A 21,358-nucleotide genomic window follows, 5' to 3' on the forward strand; every position below is an offset into this window, starting at 1 on the left:
GGAAAAACTAGATACCTATATGTAGAAGAAGAAAACTAGATGCCTATTTTATAACACTGTACAAGAGTTTATTTAAAAAGGACTAAAGACATATGTACCAGACTAGAAGGTTTACAACTGCTAGAAGAAAATATATGGAAAACACTTCAGTATGTAGATAATGACTTCCTGATTAGAGCCCCCTACAGCTCAGAAAATAAGAGCAACAATGGATAAGAGAAGCTGCATCAAACTGAAAAATTCCTGCACAGTGAGTGAAACACAAAACAGTAAGAAGTGGTAGCCTCCAGAATTGGAGAAAAGAGTAGCTTTACTAGCTACTCTTCTGAAAGAGGTTAATAACCTGAAAATATTAATGCAAATATCTTAACACCAGAAATGCAAAAACCTTTTCAATCAATAAGCAAATGCACAGCTAGTTCTCAAAATAAGAGATACAAATGACCAACACTTCAGTGAAAAAAAAAATACATCTTTATCAATCAGAGAAATGCAAATCAAAACAACATCAGGCTGCCATTTTCCACCATTCAAAGAAGCAATCATCAAGAAAGCAAATAATTCTGGGAAGAACTGAGGAGAAAATCTCTTATATGTGATTGGTAGGAACATAAATTACTATATCTCTATGGAAATCCATATGAAGGCTACTCAAAAAACTGAACATAGAGCTACTTTATTATTCAACTATACTACTCAGTACTTAATGGAAAATATTAAAGTCAGCTTACTTTAGAAATATACATATTCCCATCTTTACCATGACACTATTAATAATAGGCAAGATACAGAATTAGGCTAGATGCTTGTTAATAAAAGAATGGATAAAGAAAATGTGATTGATTTTATATATATATATATATATATATATATATATATATATATATATATATATATATATTACACATACATACATACACACACAGGGAAGATTTCTATGCATAGAGAACAACAAAACTAAGTTACTTTTAGGAAAATGAATGAAACAGGGAAGCATAATATTAAGTAATACAAGCCAGACTCAGAAAACAAGTATCATATATTGCTCTCATATGGAAAACTAGATGTGGAAATTTTCAACATAAAAATATATGAATTATAAATTTTATCCATCAGCATACATAAAATTGGGAATATGGAGGAAGGAATGTTGAAGATTGAATTAGGGGAGTATATGTATATGTATGTACAAATATGCCACCATGAAAATTCTGTATAATTAATGTGTATCAATTTTTAAAAATTGACAAACTTGTTCTAATTATTAGAAGTTCATTTATTTTTCATTTATCATGTGCCAATGTCTCGGCTTGGCACAGAATCATGAGCCACCACACAGCTTTGTAGATTCAAACAGCAATCTTTATTCCCGAACTCACACCGGCCTCCACACATGCTCTTGGGCAATCCCGTTCTCCAGCTGCCCAAATTACCTACTCCAGGAGGCTTTTTTCCAATCTATTTCCAGAATCTCAGGAGAGCTCAACGGGAGCTCAGGCACCAGGAATGCCCTAATCCCGGCAGCAATAATCTTCAACCTCCAACTTCCCTAAAACCATTGTCTTAAACTGGGAATGCCCTAAACCCAAGGACCGGGATACTTCCTCAAACCTGATCAGCACTAAACCCGGATCCGCCTTGGTCTTTGAGCAAGGTCACCTTACATGCAATGTCAACAGCGAAATCATTAATATGGGGTACGCTAGCAAGGAAATTTTGATGCATCATTTCTGCTTGGCAATGTTCCTCAGCAATCATGTTCATTACCACTATTACTGGTTTGTTTAGATTTATATTTTTTTGAATAGCAGTACTATTTATATATGTATGCATATATTTATTTTATTGATTTATTTTTAGTTATATGTGACAGTAGTGTCCATTTTGATATAATTTAACAAGCATTGACCATCAATAAATTAAGTCTATATTAAATGTTACTAAATATAAATTTCTTGAAGCTTTAATAAGAACAAAAGCAAAGAAAACATTAATTTCTTAAGCATCTAAACTATGCCACATTTATTTGCTTATTTTTCTATTCATTATAATCACAAAATGATCATGATTATAATCCCACAACCTGCTTCCTAGTCATTCAAGGATGTCAAGAGTAAATGATAGACAAATATGACACAATGTTCTATATTTCCTGCATGTACTTCCCTTAACTTTCCTGTTTGGCCTAATACTGAGTTGCTGCTCTTATTAATTTCAATATTTCTTATTTTAAGTATCAGCCATCTTAACTGTTTTATTCAGTCTGTACACTTAACTTTCCCTCCATAAATTAATTCTTTGTATGCATCCCCTTTTCTCAGCTTCACATTCATAAAGCTGTTCTTTTGGCTTCTTTTCTATTTCTCTCCTTCCATAAGGGCACACCAAAAAACTGTTTATTCCCACCACATTCTGTCAATGTTAATTCTATACATATACCACACCTGTTGATATCCTTGTTTTCTACTATAACCTTGTAGCCTTATTTCTTTCTAGCATGTTTGTCATCATGGAAGATGATATGTAAAAGAAAATGAAAGAATTTTCTTAAAACACATTATCTTTGAGTCAGGTGATGGAATAGAAGGACAATCATTTCTTATTCTGATTGCCTGCACAAGTGTGGTTTCAACTACTTCCTTCTTTCGACTGGCAGGATTACTGTTGTCAGGTAAGTCTCCACTTTTTTGGTTCCCAGTGTCATATTTTACTACTGATGATAAAAACAAAATAAACAGTATATAAAAATTGTGTAATTTAGAGTCAATAAGCAGCACAATTTCATTTAGTCTTCAAATAGCTTACCATCCTTCATGGATTGTCTGGAAGCTTCAATTAATTCTCCTCCTTCTTCTGGGATATTCTAGGAAGAAAAAAAATTATGGAATAATAAGTGCCAAAGTTGACAAAATAACTAATGTTCTCCACTACTGCAGAGTACAACAGAATAAGCATTCTGATGTATATTCAAACTACAATTCTCTCACTAATGGGGTAAGGATTATGAGCCAAGACAGAAAGATTTCCAAAATGTCACTCCCCTTATCTCCAATTGATTTTTACACAAATACTGAAATCCATTCTACTATTTTCTTAAGCTCAGTGATGTAGAATAAAAATCATAGCCATCTTTATTTTGACTATTTTTGAAAAAGACTAATATTAGAAATTATATGTAATATTTTAATATGTTTATGACATATTGGCATAAATTACCTCTTGAGGGGAAATTTCATAAGATATGAGCTTTTAGAGTATCTATTAAAAATATTGATTGGATTCCTAAACAGCATAAGTTTTGTCTATTTTATGTGTTAAATAGCTAAAGATAAATGATTATACAAATTTTGCTGTTTCCAACAAAAAGAGAAATGAAAAAAAAAATCTTGTGAGGGTGATATCAATGAATAAAAACTTCTTAGAGTTGCTGAACAAAAACATTAACTCAATAACCAAACAAAAGTGACAGAGATAGCACAATGAATAGACACTGAAGAGATGTTTTCTGCAGGGAAATATTAAGTATTAGAGTAGGTCATTGTTTTAGAAAGCGATGCATATTCTTTTTATTCCAGTACCTTCATATAATTAAATTAACAAAACAATAAGATATAAAACAAAAAAATATTTCTTAAGAAACCAGATGGTGCTGCCAACCACATCACCATGTTTGCTTGATATAGGTAACAAAAGATACTGGAAAGTCATTTTTTAAAAGATAGGCAAGAAGGAAGAAACTAGCAAATTTTCATCTGAAATCCAAATCTAAACTCAAGTTTGGAGCAGGCTTGGAGGATATTATTGTTCCTACTAACACATTTATGACATTACTCTAACTTGTTTATTCTTCCTTTATAGCACCAATTAGAGATAACTTTCTCAAAACTTTTACATCCCATATAGTGAAAGAGAATGCAAACAAAGCATATTTTTGAATTCAGTAGACTTAATTACTAGTTATCTCATGCACATTATACTACTTAGGATGTTTCAGCAAGTAGACATTTATTTTATCCACATTTACTCATGTTCAACACTGTGTATGACACCAGCTTTTAGAAATGGTGCATTTCTCCAGGCCAAATGAGCTCAGTTAAGTTCTGAATAACACCATAATAGCATTCTAAAAGGAACACAGTATGATCTCTCTATACTTTTATCCTCAAAATAAAAATTACACTGTTCTTACTCACATAATATTTAGCTCTTCATAACTGAAATAAAATTAAAGTCATTTCAAAAACAAAAGATGTTTACATTTAACCTTATTTTAGCTGCTCCAGGATATTTGCACATACATTTTTTAGAGAAAGAGAGAGAGAGAGAGAGAGAGAGAGAGAGAGAGAAAGAATTTTAATATTTATTTTTTAGTTTTTGGCAGACAAAACATCTTTGGTTGTAAGTGGTGCTGAGGATCGAACCCTGGCTGCACGCATGCCAGGTGAGTGTGCTACCGCTTGAGCCACATCCCCAGACCAGCACATACATTTTTAACTAGGAATAGTTAATAAAAATAGTAGTGTTTTACACAATGAACATTTAAGTAAGTAAATTTAGATACACTTAAAATTTGAAATTTCAGAGTTTGACATAGAATTTGGATATTTTAAGACAGTATAATGAAAAAAAATTCTGAAACTAAAGTATTACCATGCAATTATTGAGAGTTTCTGCTTCCAGTACTGGTTATTACTTTGCACACACCATCTATTCTTCAATTAGATGAAGAGTAATTTTTAGAAAATTTCATTACCTCACATTTTTTAGAATTTTTATTGGTTCTTCTCAGTTATACAGCAAAATAGAATTTACATGCTAGGATATAATTATAAAAGCATAGAATATAATTTGTTCTAATTCAGGACCTAGTACTTCCTTCTGTTCAACTAACCTTTCTGCTCTTTACTTATAGTTTTTAAATTACTGTCACTTTTATTGGAAAGACTCAAAGTATGGATATGCAAGCCCTTTTTAATACAAGTATTAAGATACAGATTTTAGATTTCTGGACTGCCACAATTTCCAATATTACTTTATTATAAATACAGAGCCAAGGAAAGAAATAGAGAATACAGGTCTCTTCAAATGTTAAAATACCAAAACATCAAGGGTCCAAGTGAAAAAAGAAAAAGTTATGTACAATGTATATTATACATTAAAAACTAAAGGTACCAGGGAAATTCCATAATTCTATAAAAATTAATTTAGGCATGAGTATTGTAAGTCATGTAAGAATGATTTAAAAACCACAGTAACGTAAACTGATACAAAAAAATCTTGAATAAATATTATATTTCCTCTGCAGTTAGAAAGCTGTTTCTAATGATATTTTTCTGTCACTATGTATTTCCTAGCCCATTGTTTCTTCCAGCCCCCAAGACCCCCAAGTACTTGAGAGAACATTGATACAAAAAACATTTTAAAAAATTCAACATAATTATTTAAAATAGTTTCTTAGCAAATTTTCACATAAAATGTAAGACAAATATACCTAAATTTTAAGCATTAACATTTAAAACACAAAATTCAGAACAAGAACATGAGTTTTTTACAAAAAATCACTTTACCTTAATACTAGCTTCATAGCTGCCCTCAACCATTGCAAAGCAGGAATCACCTGGATGTGATTTTTTTTTGTTAGATCTTTAGAGCAAAAAATGTATAACAAAAATGGTGAAGTACTTTTCTTTTTAAAATAAACTCCATTTAAAGTTAATGGTGTATCTTTATTGATATAATTAAAATATGACCTCCATTTTAAAAAATAGCTTATATTCACCTCTTTCTGCCCCTACTGCTGTGACTTTATAAAATATTCAATGAAGGCACTCTTAGTTCCAATTCAGAGCAATAGAAAAAAAAAAACATCAACATAACCTGATAATAATTTATTCTTGGAAATTTCCTATCTTGAAGGCTGAACTTAAAATCCAAGTAATGGCTGGCATTTTTTTTTTTTTACACCTGAATTGAAACAAACCTCTGATAATAGAAGACAAGATAACAAGATTCACAGTTCCCTCTCGTGGATATCCAGGATTCGAATACTAAGCAATGTTGTTCTTCAGTATGGAAATCACCAATAATAATACACAATTTATTCCCTCTACCCACAAACAGTGCACAGAGTTCTCTGGAACTTTAAAATATTTTGAAAGTTAAAATTTGACTATATATGTTATTTAGAATACATTTGTCAGACACATTGGAATAAATTATAAAATTGATTTTTCCTGAATAGGTCCGACTTTATTCAGGTCTTTAAAAACTAGCATGCACTTTAAAACCTTTATGGACATTCAGACACTCAAGGGGAAAGACTGCCAGAAAAGCAGAGTTTTGATGTTTGTACCTCTGTTTCCCTAATTATTATGTAAATGTCCTCCTTGCTGTGGGAATCAACTTCCCAGTCCCTCATCTGCAAAACTCAGTGGCAGTCTCCAAATTTGAAGTCTACATCCCTTGAATATGCAGAGTCCTGATACAAGGTTAAACTAAATGGAGTCTCAATCACTGGCCTGTCTAAATACCTTACCAACTACACAACTGAAGCTTTGTAATAACTGCCTGTCAATCACTCCTGTGCCCAGCAAGGACATCAGCAAGTTGGAAAGAAAGTGAAGGTGAATGGAAACCTGCTTTGGGCCACAGATCTATATATTCTAAGAAATTTTACTGCTGTTTCATTAGTCTCTAATCCACTCTTGCAACACAGATGAAAACAGGCAAAATACAAGCTTAGGACTTCCTCTAAATTTTGTATTAATATGCATTTATAGAGAGGTTTTAATATTCTCTGTCCTTAATTCCTGTTTTGTGCTCATCAAACTGATCGTAAACCCCAAGATTTTGGTCTCTTTTTTAAACCTTTATTCCTACCCAACACAGTGTTGTTACTCATAAGAATATCCCTTTGCTTTACTAGTTAAATTTTGATCCTGTATCACTGTGTTCACTTTAAAATTCTAGTCTTGTCCTTTTTTAGTTGGGATCCTATAGTCAATCTCAATCTATTATACAAAAAATTAGCCTTAAAAATAATAACCAGAAAATGTACTGAGCTCAGAATTAAGGAACTGGAGTTCAAATTTCATTGCTGTTATTGTTTGTACCCAGAAAAGCCCCTTTAATATATTTAAGTTTCAGGCTCATCCTCAAAACTATCATTTGGCCAGCATGTCAAACATATGCTAAAAGACTAGATGGTTGCTAAAATTCCTTAGAATTCTGAAATTTCTGAACTTTTGATTGTGTCAACAGAAAAAGAAATAATATTCAATTGACAATGTAAAACAGAAACACAAAGAGAACAAAACAGAAAATACAAATAGAAATTAAATAAAAGAGTATAGTCATAGAAAAAGAAAAAAAAAGTATAAAAGTAAAAGTCTTCATAAAATGGTTAGGGGTAGTAATTGAAGAGAAACTAACTGGAAAATTGGGAAGTAGAGAAATTTGAATGTCCTCTAAGGATTAATATAATTAATACAACATTTTGTGAATAATATATTTCTTCACTTCCAGAAAAATAATTTCTCTACACCACTTGCTTGATCTTGTTTATTAGAAACCATGTGGCCATAGCTCTGTGAGATTTTCCATAAAAGCTTTGATATATTAAGAAAAAAAAATTTGGTTACCAGTGGAACTGTCAATATCAGGACAAAATCTTGGACTATAACCTGGCTTCTCAGGTAAAATATAAATCAGAATTAACACAAAACTGTCTTTGACTTTCTAAATTGATGATATATGATTAGAAAATTAAAAAGTGAATATATATGCTATTTAGAGTACATGTCAGACACATTGAAATAAATTGTAAAATTGAGTTTTCCTGTATAGGTCCCACTTGGTATCAACCTGTACAGTGGAACAACACAATGGAGTTGTCAGCCAGGTAAGACTACAGGCTAAACATAGGCCTGAAACTTATTAAATATGCAAATATGGGACAAATAGTCAACCTCTATGAATGACAGTTGCTTTATTAGTAATTAACAGGTGATAATAGCACAGGTACTTTCAAACTGCTTATAAGACAACTTTAGGAAACAAGTGTTAACAAATGAATGTGGTGTCTGTCTCAGACTAGAATACTCAACAAATCCTTTTACCTTTACTCTCCACTTAGGTAATAGTCATTTAAAAAAAAATCTATAAACTCATACCGTCTTAATGAGTCATCTTTAGAACTTTCTTTCACTATTAAAGATAACAGTAAAATATATATTTTATCAAAAATGGAAATATAAAATATTAAAATTTTATGACTCTGGTGTTTTGTTATAAAATATTCATCCAGGCCAATACTTGGAGAAATTTTTAGAAATAATATTAATTGTATTTCTGACAGGTAAGTAAAGAATGCATCAACAACTCCTATGTCTCCCACTTTGTACTTATCAAATGCAAGGTATAATCATGGGAATTATAAGTTTGATACTTAAAAGTAAATCATTGGTCCCATAACCATAATCCTTACCAAAAGCTGCAAAAATGAAAGAAAACCTTATCATTATAACATGAAGTAGCATAAAGATATAAATGTCAAACCAGGAGAGACATGATGGTGGATTAGCAGGAAGTGGCTTTTCCCACAGCTCCACCACATGGGACTCAGAGAGTGAGAAAAGTGTTTCTCTGTGAGGTGGGTGATAAAAGCATGCCACTGATACTCAACATTTTTTTTCTTTTAGCCTTGAAAACTGGGGAATTTGGGGTGCATCAGACAAAGATGAAAAACAGAACTGGAGCTTAGGTTTTGATGTGAGTGGGGGAAATCAGTACACGAGGACAGAAAAGACTGAAAAGTGCTGCAGACAAGGGGCTAGGGTTGTGGCTCAGTGGTAGAGTGTCTGTCTAGCATGCATGAGGCACTGGGTTCAATCCTCAGCACCATTTAAAAATAAAATAAAAATACTGTGTCCACCTAAAATTAAAAAATATAATAATAAGAAGACTAAAAGTGCTGCAGACAGTCTTGGAATGAAGAATCTGGGACCAGAGGGTCAAGCCTGCCCTGGGAGGACCCAAGCTACTTTACTCTTTAATCTGTGTCATGAAAGTCACCACCGGTCTGCCTGCTATGTATAGGAAGCTGAAGTTTGAGACATATTTAAACATTTGTAATGTGGTGGCACGAACTCAGACTTGGAACTTAGATTGATGTGTTGAGGCTTAGTCTGATACATAAATCTGCAGACACTAGCCACAAGACTTAAACTGAGCCTAGCAAATCACGAGAATTTATGCCTTGGACAGTATTTTTTTCTGGGGGTATTGCAAGTCAGATGAGCCAAAGAAAGCCTGTCCTCCTCTCTAACTTTGATACAGCAGTTTCCAAGACCAGTGTCAGTGGCTTCAAAATCTCAATGACCAGGAGTGATGGAGCTTGGTGCTTGGGGGCAGACCTTAGGAGGTCAGAAAGAACAGTACCCTGGGAAAACAGAACTGGTAAAGTACTGGCCTCCCTGTGCCATGAATATAGCCCTGGGGAAAAGAGTGGAGTATAGTCCTAGGTGTGCATTGATTTATTTATGCCCAGTAACTCCCCATGCAAAGACTGGACCTCACTGCCTCCCCTTAGAACATCTTGGAGAACCTAGCATAACTTATACCCTGGGGGTGGAGCTGACAGCTCCTCTCACAGTTTCACATACCATCCCATGGAGAAGAGAAACTGAAAGATGGAAAGACACTTTAGAACAGACAACAAGCACATACTCTCAGTAACAATCTTGTTTTTTTTTTCTTTTTAGTTTTTCTATGTGTACTGATGGATACATGATGGACATTTATATACTTGTATATGTACATATTTGTTTATGGTTTCTCATTTGAACAATTCTTAAACAGTTATTTTTTCTTACTCTTTTGTTGAGGGTTAAAGTTTTCAATTAGCATATTTTGGATTGACTTTATATTCTGTTTCAAAACTTTTATTTCTTTTTGTTTCTATTTCTCTCTTTTCTCTTACAGTCAAATTCCATTATTCTCTCTTTACTCTTTATTTCTTTTACTTTTTTTCTCCTTCTTCCTCATAAAAAATATGTCCTGTATCACCTCTGCATCTGCCCTATCTACATCTTGAAACTACTAATCCTTTTCTATCACCATTGCTTCTTTCCTCATAATGAACTCTAATCTTAATTTCTCTCAACACTCCTGGTTTATAAAACTCCACACTCAACCACTAATGCTAAAACAACAATTAATACAACTGAAGCTATAGAAAACACCTCTTTTATATTTTATAAAAATATAAATAATGATTACTTACTGTCTTTACTGATATAAATTGATCCAGTTTTGTTTATTGTACCAATTAACTTTGTGTGAAAATAAAAATTAAGTATGCAATTTAGTTCTATATATTTTATGCACAACTGGTTGCAATTATTTGCTCCCCCATCTCTGAGCCATAGGATACCTATAGGATCACAAGAAATGCAGACTAGAACTTCTGTTGCTACATATCCATTTAGATACATGAGTAGACACACAAACAATATCAACAAGCAAGGAAAAAAGCATCCCAAACACACCAGAATGACTCAACAGCAGATTCCACAAAAAAACACAGTGAAGAAAACATCAGAAAAGGAATTTTGAAAGTTTATATTTCAACTGACCTATGAGGTAAAAGATAATGCAAAAAGTAAAATCACAGAGAAGACACAAGAAGTAAAATATCAATAGGAAAATAGAAGTTCTAAAGAAAAATTAATCAGAAGTTCTCAAAATGCAGAAATCAATAAACCAAATTAAAAATGCAATGCAAAGCATCACCAATAGATGACTTTAATCAAATGTTAAGGTTTAAGTTAAGTACAAAAATGCCATAAGATAATCAATATATTCAGAAAAGCCTGTTCACAATAATCAGCACACATTCAGGTTTAAAACACCAGAGGGACTAGTGATAGAAGGGCATTTCTTCAAAATTGTAGAAGCTGTAGCTGAGAAACTAAATGCCACCAACAAACTGAATAAAAAATTGAAACATTTTTTCTAAAAACAAAAACAAAACAAGGAAGTAAACTTTCACCACTCCTTGAATCCCCAGCCAGATCAAACAAGCAAGAGAAGAAATCTAATGATATATACATAGGAAAGAAGAAGTCCTGTTGCCTCTGTTTACTGATGACATGAACATTTTACTTACATGATATAAAATGCTCTATCAGAAAATGTATAGTGCTAATAACAAACCTACTAAAGGAGCTTATACAAGAACATAATCCATAAATCAATTTTAATCCTATATTGCAGTAGCAAACCTGCTTCAAAACAATTGGAAAAAAATGTTTCATTCAAAAACCCTAAAAAAAATACTTGGGAAAATATCTAACCTAGGAGATGAAAATACTCAACAATGAAAATTATAAAATGGTGAAGAAAAACAAACTGAAGACAACCTTAAGAAGTGGACATACTTCCAATGTTTTTGAAAAAACAAAATTATTATTATCTAAATGTTCATACTACCTGAACCAGTGAACAGACTCAGTACATTACCAACCAAAATATCAATGACATCCTTCACAATGCAGACATTATTCACAACACACAGACAAAACAGATTTCTTAAATTCATTTTGACACAGAAGTGACACAGAACAGCCAAACGTATCCTGAACCAGAAGACTGATGCTGAGAGGTTCACAGTACCAGATATCCAAATATGTTGCAGAGATTTACTAAAAAGCAGGATTATATTGGCACCAAAACAGACCTGAAGATAAATGAAATAGAAAACACAGACAAATCCACAAAGGTGACCTAATAAGCAACAAAGCTGCCAAAAATATATGTTGGAGAAAAGAGAGACTATTTTTGTTATGGCTAATATTCCAGTGTGTGTGTGTGTGTGTGTGTGTGTACACACACACACACACATATATATATTCTTTATCCACTCATCTGTTGAAGGACATTACTCTTCATTATTGGATTAAATATCAGGTCCTTCTTGTTCAAAAGTTAATTTTAAGTTTTTTGTAAAATACATAATGATCAACAAGGTAAGTTGAAAGTGTTACCATAAAAGAGACATAAAAAAGTGTAATAACAGGTATTGGATTTCTTATCCCAGTTTGGGGTTATAGTGTGAATGTCTAGTGTGTTCGGGTCCCTGGGTAAGGGTCACAAAATAACCAGGACACAGGGGATGCAGAGCAAAGGCAGCAGTTGCAACTGCATGCTGAGGTTTATTTCTAAGTTCCTTTTATATTCTTCTTCTAACAAAGCAAGCAATTCTTCAGTAACACTTTACCCGCATTGCCCAAAAATCATGCCTCAGCGGGTACACAGAGCTAAATTCAGATCGTTCCTGTTTATTTGATAAGTACCCCCCCAAAGTTCTTTGTAGACATTATCTAATTAACTGAGGATGCATTTGTTTCTTTGGAATGCACTGTTCCTGGGACAAGTATGCAGGAAGCTTCTTCCTCTTGGCCAAACCATGCAGAACTTGTGACTTGCCATAAGGGGAAGAGAACTTTTCCTCCTCCTAACTGAGGTCTGCCTCAGCTGACCTAAATCACAACCACAGCTCTTGCAAAGTGTCAGGCCTGAGGGAGCTAAACTCTGCACACTCAAACCCCAACATTATAGTATTACAAAAGATGCATTTTTATATCTTTATTTTATTTATATGTGGTGTTAAGGATTGAACCTAATACCTCACTCATTCTAGGCAAGCACTGTACTGCTGAGCTATAGCCCCAGCCCCAAAATATACATATTGAAAGAAGAATACTTTATATATATTTTACTGTAAGCCAATTGTAGGTATACTTGTCATATTCTATGAAGATAAATCATATTATAAATGAATTCATAAATTTGAATGTAAACAATATGTCGTTAAAACCTTTTTGACTTGAAATTATCTTTTTAATTGGGGAGGATCTATAACAGTGCAAAAAAAATCACCATAAACATGTCAATTTACCAAAGCATTTCAAAATTTTTTTTCTGTAGTATCTAAAAGATTTTCTAGCAACAGAAACTTATCAAATAACAAAATAGTCTTTTATTATTGACTTTCAATTATGTATGTTTTAGACAAGATTAAAGGAGAAATTTAAAATGTTAAACTAGAAAATCTTCAGAGAGCATTGAATTTTTAAGGATACTAAATCAGCATAGAAAGTGCCAGGGCATAAAAATACATTTTTGTTTTCTTTCAAAAAATCAATTAAAAGGTAACCATATTTAGCTTCAGATATACCTTGAAAGAAGACCAGGTAAAGAGAAAAAAATGATGATATGCTACATGAAAAAAATAAGAACCCATTAAAAGAAAAAGAAACAGAATATAACAAAGAGGATCAAGTGAGAAAACAAGCTGAAATCTCTGTTTGTACAATAGATACAGAATTCGAGACTTCAAGAAATCATTTTAATCAGGTAAATGGATTTTCAGTAAAGTTTCAAATTTTTACTTTATTTCATCCACATTATTTATAAAATCCCTTTAACTTACTGTATGTGGCCATGCTCACTTAATGATGGCAATGTGGTCTGAGGAATGTGCTGTTTAGCAATTTCACCAACATGCAGTCATCAGGTGTGTGTACATCCACACACTTCAGACATCTCCCACAATGTCAGGAAATACAGACTTGCAGGACCTCCATTTACATGCAGTCTGCTGTTTCTCAAAGCATTGGTATGTGGCGTGTGAAGTACTATTTTGATTTAAAACACAATGTTTTCTGATTCTAAATTTAAATGATGACATTTATGGCAAAACTAGTTACAGAAAATCCTAGCATCTTGTAGATGTTCAGCATTTGTTTCCTGAATGAAGAAGTATAGTTTAATCACTGATATAAATTCCAATTTAAAGGTTTTTATGTTAAGATAAAGACTAAATAGTTATGCAACTAGTTAAAACATTTTTTAGAAAGTGTTTCACAATTACATTTCTGTCTGTATTTAAGAAATGTTTTCTTACCCAAATTTATCTGTCATTTGTGCAGTTGAAATATAAGACATTTACTCATAAAGAATAAACACTACCTTTTAGAATTATTTTTTAGTCTTGAAGCTACCACTCTTAAATTCAGCTTTTAGACTTCTATCACCTACTGATATACAGCCAAAATCTTGCTGAAATAAATTTGTAGATTTTAGCAGAGCAAAATGAAACCTACAGACAATATCAATGAGACCAGAATGCCAGAATTTACTATATGAAATTTCAGTAATACATCTTTGCAAACAAAACATAGTTGAACAATAACTATTGATCATGGGAAAGTGTAGAGTGTTTTAAATCCATATATTTATAACCATAATGTACATACTTTGGAGGTAAGGGTGGCATTTTTTGTCCCATTGAATTAAGTAATGTTCTTAATTTTTACTCTATTTCTCTACAGCAATCCCATGATAACTTTCAGCATAGCCATATAAAGAGAACAGACTTTTAATATTTTCCACAGGAATAGATGATTTTTCAATGATCTCAAAACCGTTGCTTTTAATAGTAGATCTTCTATTTTGGGGATGTGACTTCACTCTCTTGTTAAACATGACCTATATTCACATATGAATACCTTACCAATTTTATGTGAACATAGGAATGTAATGTCAGATTCATTCTACTGTCTCTCCCCTCCTCTCTCAGCCCTTTATTCCTTTTTGTCTAATCCATCAAACTTCTATTCTTTCCTCCCCCACTGTAATGTGTGTTAGCATCCACATATTAAGGAGAATATTTAGACTTTAGTTTTGGAGGACTGGATTATTTCACTTGGCATGATAGTCTCCAGTTACATCCATTTACTGGCAAATGCTACAGTTTCATTCTTCATGTCTGAGTCCATTTTGTATATATGACACACTTTCTATATCCATTCATCTGTTGAAAGGCACCTAGGTTGGTTCCACAGCTTAGCTTTTGTGAGTAGCTGCTATAAATACTAATGTGGCTGTGTCACTATAGTATTATTTGAGTATACACTGAGGAGAGAATAACTGGGTCAAATGGATGTTCCATTCCAGGTTTTCTGAGAAATCTCTATACTGCTTTCCTGAGTGATTGCTTGGTGAAATGTATGAGTGAATCTTCCCCACATTCTCACCAATATTTATTGTTATGTGAATTATTTATATTTATCATTTTAACTAGAGTGAGGTGGAATCTCAGTGTAGTTTTAATTTCCTTTTTTCTAATTGCTAAAGATGTTGAACATTTTTTTTTCATATACTTGTTTTTTTTTTTTTAAAGAGAGAGGAGAGGGGGAGAGAGAGAGAGAGAATTTATTTATTTATTTATTTATTTATTTATTTATTTATTTATTTATTTTAGTTCTCAGCGGACACAACATCTTTGTTTGTATGTGGTGCTGAGGATCGAACCCAGGCCGCACGCATGCCAGGCGAGCGCGCTACCGCTTGAGCCACATCCCCAGCCCCTCATATACTTGTTAATTGTTTGCACATCTTTTCTTTGAAGTGCCTGCTCAGTTCTTTTGTTCCTTTATTAATTGGGTTATTTTTTGTGGAGGGTGTCTTTTTGTGTGTATGTGTGTTAATTTTCTGAGTTGTTTATATATTCAGGAGATTAATGCTCTATCTGAGGTGTCAGTAACAAAGATTTTGTCCCATTCTGTAGGCTGTCTACTCACATTCTTGATAGTTTTTCTTTGCTGTAAAGATACCACCCAAATTATTGATTTTTTATCTTATTTCTTGTGCTTTAGAGTCATTTTGAAGAATTCAGTTCCTACACCGACATGATGGAACACTGGGCCTGTCTTGTATTGTAATAGGCCTAGGGTCTCTAGTCTAATGTCTAGGTCCTTGATACACTTTGTGTTGAGTTTGGTGTGGGGTAAGAAATAAGGCTTAAATTTCTCCTACTAGATATGGGTTTTAAGTTTTCCCAGCACTATTAGTTAAAGAACCTGTCATTTTCTCAATGCATGATTTATAGTGTGTTTGTCTAGTATTAGATAACTGTATATATGTGGATTTTCTCTGTGGCTTCTCTTCTGTTCTGCAAAGTTGTTTTTTTTTTTTTTTTTTTTACATTGGTAAACTAACTAATCACTTAATCTATTTTTTTTTATCCTGATGTAATGAAGATATTTTCAATCCTTAATTATTTTAATAACCAGGAATTGAACCAGGGTGGTCAACCACTGAGATGCATCCCCAGCCATTTATTTATTTATTTATTTATTTATTTATTTATTTATTTATTTATTTATTTATGAATGAGTCAGTGTCTCGCTGAATTGCTGAAGACTGGCTTTGAACCTGTGATCCTCCTGCCTCAGTCTCATGAGACTCTGGTATTATAGGCATATGCCCCTGAACCTGGCAGTTCTTACATTCTTTAAGTTGTAATTTTCTAATACTCTCATATATCCATTTTCTTGAATTAACTTTTAAACTCTTGGGAATTTATATTTCTACAAGCTCAGAAATTTACATCTAATTTTTCTTCAGTGAGGTATCTATTTATTGAAACACTTTCACCATATAAACACTTTCACCATATAACAGGTTATTCTTTCATTTCAGTAAAAATTATGAAATATAATTTTATTGAATGCTAGTTAAATGCATCCTTGGTTTTACTTAAGTTTCTACTAGTGATGGGACAGAGAACAAGCTATTGCATAAATATCATAGGAATAAGGATGAAGTCTATGAAGAGACTGGCAATGGACACAATAAAATATCAGAACCAGGAAAAGAAGTGCTTTGAGGATACTGAAATTTTAAGAGAAAAGAATATCAGCCTTCCATGGTAACACAAATTGAATGAGAAAACACATATGGAAATATTCCAGGACAATGAACAGTTGGAATACTTGGAAAGCTGAGAGTACAGTGCAAAATTTCACACTGAGAGTGAAAAATAAATCATAGAAAGACCAGGAACAGGAGCCAAATCACACCTTGCCAGACTTGGTGCTGCTTTACACCATCATGGTGAAAGTCCAAAACCAAAAATAAGTCTAGACTTGCTTTTCAGAGAACAAGAGATAAAGACATTAGTTCACAGGAAGAAAAGAATATTGATTTATCTAACCTAGAAGTTAGTAGTGAGATTCCTTCCCAACAGGTTCCAAAGCCTGAAATAAAAACAAGTGACCTAGAAAACAAGCTGTGTCAGATAAGAGGTATACTGAGAGAAATGACTTTGGCTACAGAACAGGTAAACAGACACCTAAAACAAACATAGTGCCAACTGAAGGGGATGGAACACCAGTATCAAAATGAACAAACAGAAAGGAATGCACAACTCAGAAAGCAGGAAGCTTCTAGAGAAAATGTATCTAAACTACAAAGTGAAACTACATTGCATGAAGACCAATTGCATGACTATCAGAACAAAGGTGACAATAAAAAGATGGAGTTATTAATATCCAAATTCAATTTTTTGATGTTATAAGAAAACTTCAAGCTCAGAATGACAGACATAATCTCATGCTGGAAAACAAATATTTGGAATTAATCAATGAAACTAATCATTTGAAAGAACAACTGGATCAATATGGAAAAGAGAAAGCAGAAGAAGTAAGTATCAAACAAGTTAACTGAATAAACGGTCTTCAAAGGAATACTCAAAGTGATATCTGCTTATGGTTAAATGTTGAATCTTGATGAATATAAAAATGTAGATATTATAACCGTGTTTTCTATATCAACACAGAAGCAGAACCTGTTTTACAGCAAATATAATATAAACCTCATTAGCAGCACAACCAATCTGTGTTTGAAGTGCTAAGTCTTCCAATTACTCTGCTCTGATTCTTACACACTGTGTACATATTTTAAAATAACTATAGCTACTCATGTGCCAACTGAACACAAAAGACTTAGATAAAATGGATTTTTATATTTAAAAAGTAGGAAATTTTTAAAACTTGGGCCTGACAGATCCCTTAATTTAAGAAATTATGTTTCTATTAAAGATTTAAGAGATTGAGTTACAGATTTTTTGTAGATGTATATGCTGAAATTAGTAATATGGTATCAATAATGCTGAAACAATATCTAATTTTGGTGCTGTTAATTCAACCCAAAGTTTACACATGCTCTACCAATGAGCTACATCCCATCACTGAATAACAATTTTAATGTGTTCTCGTTGCCATACATTAAGATCACAATGAAATAGAAAATGGAAATGCTCATACTTAGTTTCAATTAAATTAGTTACTTTGACAGTTCATTCCAGATTTCCCAATTGAACTGAAATGTAGATGATGTATTTTGTAACAAACTTTCTTCACTATAAAAATTTAAATTTATAAATAAATTTATTTTTGGTCATTTCAATTCAACTTAAATCTGAAAATAACTGTCCTGGTATTTTTTTTTTCATTCATGATTTGTCCACCTCTTTAAAACCATCTATTTGTTATTATCATAAATTGGGACTAATGTGATGAATTGCAGCAAAACCACAGTTTTCTTCATTTCATGGCCCAAATCCTATTCTGAAAGTTACATAGTGTCTTTAAGTACAAAGATAATTGTAGCCATCTAAAGTTTATTAATTTGTCACTGAACCCCCATGTCCAGACTAATGAGGGTGGCAGGGTTTATGTACATAGGAGTGGTGTGAAGACCAGTGAGAATTCTAGGATATATGGACAGGCAGCGAAGTGCCTTAGGTTACCAAGTGTCTTCTTTATTCTTTTTGAAAGTATATTGGAATTATTGTAGTGAAGATTCATGAACATATATTGGAATTATTTTAGTAAAGTTCAAAGATTTGAGGATGTGGGGTATTAATTTGATCTTCTAATAAGAGAGGGATAATAAACTCTGTAGAATTCACCACCACCAATGAGACCTGTGTAAACATTTCTGATTGAGAATTCAGTAGTTTGTTAAACATTGCAACTTTATCAAGGGCAGTATGTAGAGATACAGGGTTTGACCCTGTTGTCTAAGGAATGTGATAGTTATTAGGCAGGAGTACACAACCTTCTGTTTCCTTAAGGGAATTCAGAAAAAAAACAGGAGTGTTCACACATGAAAAAAAAGAGGATAAATTGATGTATGTAGTGATATTTTTTCAGACTAAACATAATTATAAAATATTATTAATATATTTTTAAAGTGAGCTGAGTAACAAAATCATTAACAGAAATATCAGGTAGTTAGTTGTGAGACATCTTGAAAAACAACTGGCTGGTACCCTGAAATTATAGCATGTATCAGAGGTTTCACTAGAATATTTACCACATTTTCACATAAATTTAAAAGATAAAGACAAGATTTAATAAAGACATTAAGACAAATGACAAATATGTACAAAATTGAGCATGTCAACTGTAAATCTATTCCTACTTAAGTAATAAAAAATGTTCTGGGATAGTAATTTCAATGAACACCTTTCTTTATATTTTCATTATAATTGATTTTATTATATTTTGGATCTTTATACTGTACTTATTTCCTTACATTCAAAATTGTACATTGGAATATTTTTCTTAAAAATCATGCATCTTTTATTAAAATATCTAGTCTCAGGAAAGCTGAGACTATTTTTCTATAACCCAGCAGCTTTTAATGCTATCTCTACTTCCATGGTACAATAAGGAAAATTAAATCAGAGGTACTGTTTAATATAATGTTTCAGAAAATTTTGTTATTTTTACTTTCATTTTTGTGCATCTATACAGAATCTGCAGGTAATTTACTAAATTATTTTTTTTAAAATGTGTACAAAAGGTTTTTATGCATTTCTCAAAATACAGGTAGGTTTTAGGTTATTTTTTAATTTTTGAAAAACTTGGGCTGTTTCTTTATTTTAACTTTATTTTAGATACATATGAAAACATATAAAAAATTTGATTATGTTGGGATTGATATCCAAACTAGAAAATAAAAAATGTTAGCCAAGGATTTTTTTTCCTTAGATCTCTTAAAAGATATTTATTTTTATGATATATGTAATGCATATGACATCCAATTCACCCATTTGACATTTAAAATTCAGTGTCCCTTAGTTCATTAACAGAGTTATATAACCATTTAAACAGTTAATTTTTAGAAGATTTTCATGTTTTGAAAAGAAACCTGGAACCTCTTAGCTGTCAGCTTTTTAATCCCCATACTTCCAAAGTCCTAGATATCCACCAATATATTTTTAGTAATTTATAAATGTAAACAATAGTAATTTATTTATTTATTTTTCTTTTTAGACATGCATGAGAGTAGACTGTATTTTGACACTTACATGCATGGAATATAACTGTACAATTTTATATTTGTACATAATGTGGATTTACACTGGTCATGTATTCATATGTGAATATAGGAAAGTCATGTCAGATTTATTCTACTGTTTTTCCTGTCTCCATTCTCATTCCCATCCCATTTGTCTAATACAATGAAATTCTTTTCTTTCCTCTCCCATTTTTTATTGTGTGTTAGCATCCACTTATGAGAGAGAACTTCCAGCATTTCGATTTGCGGGATTGGTATATTTCACTTAGATGATAATCTCCAGTTTTATCCATTTACTGGCAAATGCCACAATTTCATTTTTTCTTACAGCTGAGTCATATTCTATTGTGGGTATATGACATATTTTTAAAAAATATATTCTATTCAAGTGCACCTCGTTTGGTTTCATAGCTTAACTGTTGTGATTTGAGTTGCTACAGACATTGTTGTGGCTGTGCCACTGTAGTATGATAATTTTAAGGATTTTTTGTGTAAACCAAGGAGTTAGATAAGTGGGTCAAATGGAGATTACATTCCAAGATTTCTGAGGACTCTCCATACTGCTTTCCAGAGTGATTGCACCAATTTACAGTCCCATCAGCAATGTGTAAGTGAACATTTTCTCCACACTGCCGCCATCATTTATCATTACTTGTATTCTTCTAAATTGTCATTCTGACCAGAGTGAGATGGAATCTCAGAGTAGCATTTGCATTTCTCTAATTGCTAGAGATATTCAATTTTTTTTTCATATATCTGCTTACCATTTGCATATGTTCTTCTGTGAAGTGCCTTTTCAGTTCCTTTGCCCATTAATTGATTAGGTTATTTGGGTTTTGCTGTTATTGTTGTTCTTTTGGTGTTAAATAATTTGAATTATTTGTATATTTTGGAGATTAATGTTCTATCTGAGGTGCACATGGCAAAGATTTTCTCACATTCTGTAGGCTCTCTGTTCATATACTTGATGGTTTCCTTTGCTGTGAAAAAGATTTTAATTTGATACAAACCCATTTATTGATCCTTTAAAAAATTAGTTGTATATAGACCACAATAACTTATTTATTTTAATGGGTGCTGAGGATCAAACCCAATTCCTCACACATGGAAGGCAAGCACTCTACCCATGAGCTACAGTCTCAGC

This window comes from Spermophilus citellus, assembly GCF_964194105.1.
Source record: "Spermophilus citellus genome assembly, chromosome: 13".
NCBI lineage: Eukaryota > Metazoa > Chordata > Mammalia > Rodentia > Sciuridae > Spermophilus > Spermophilus citellus.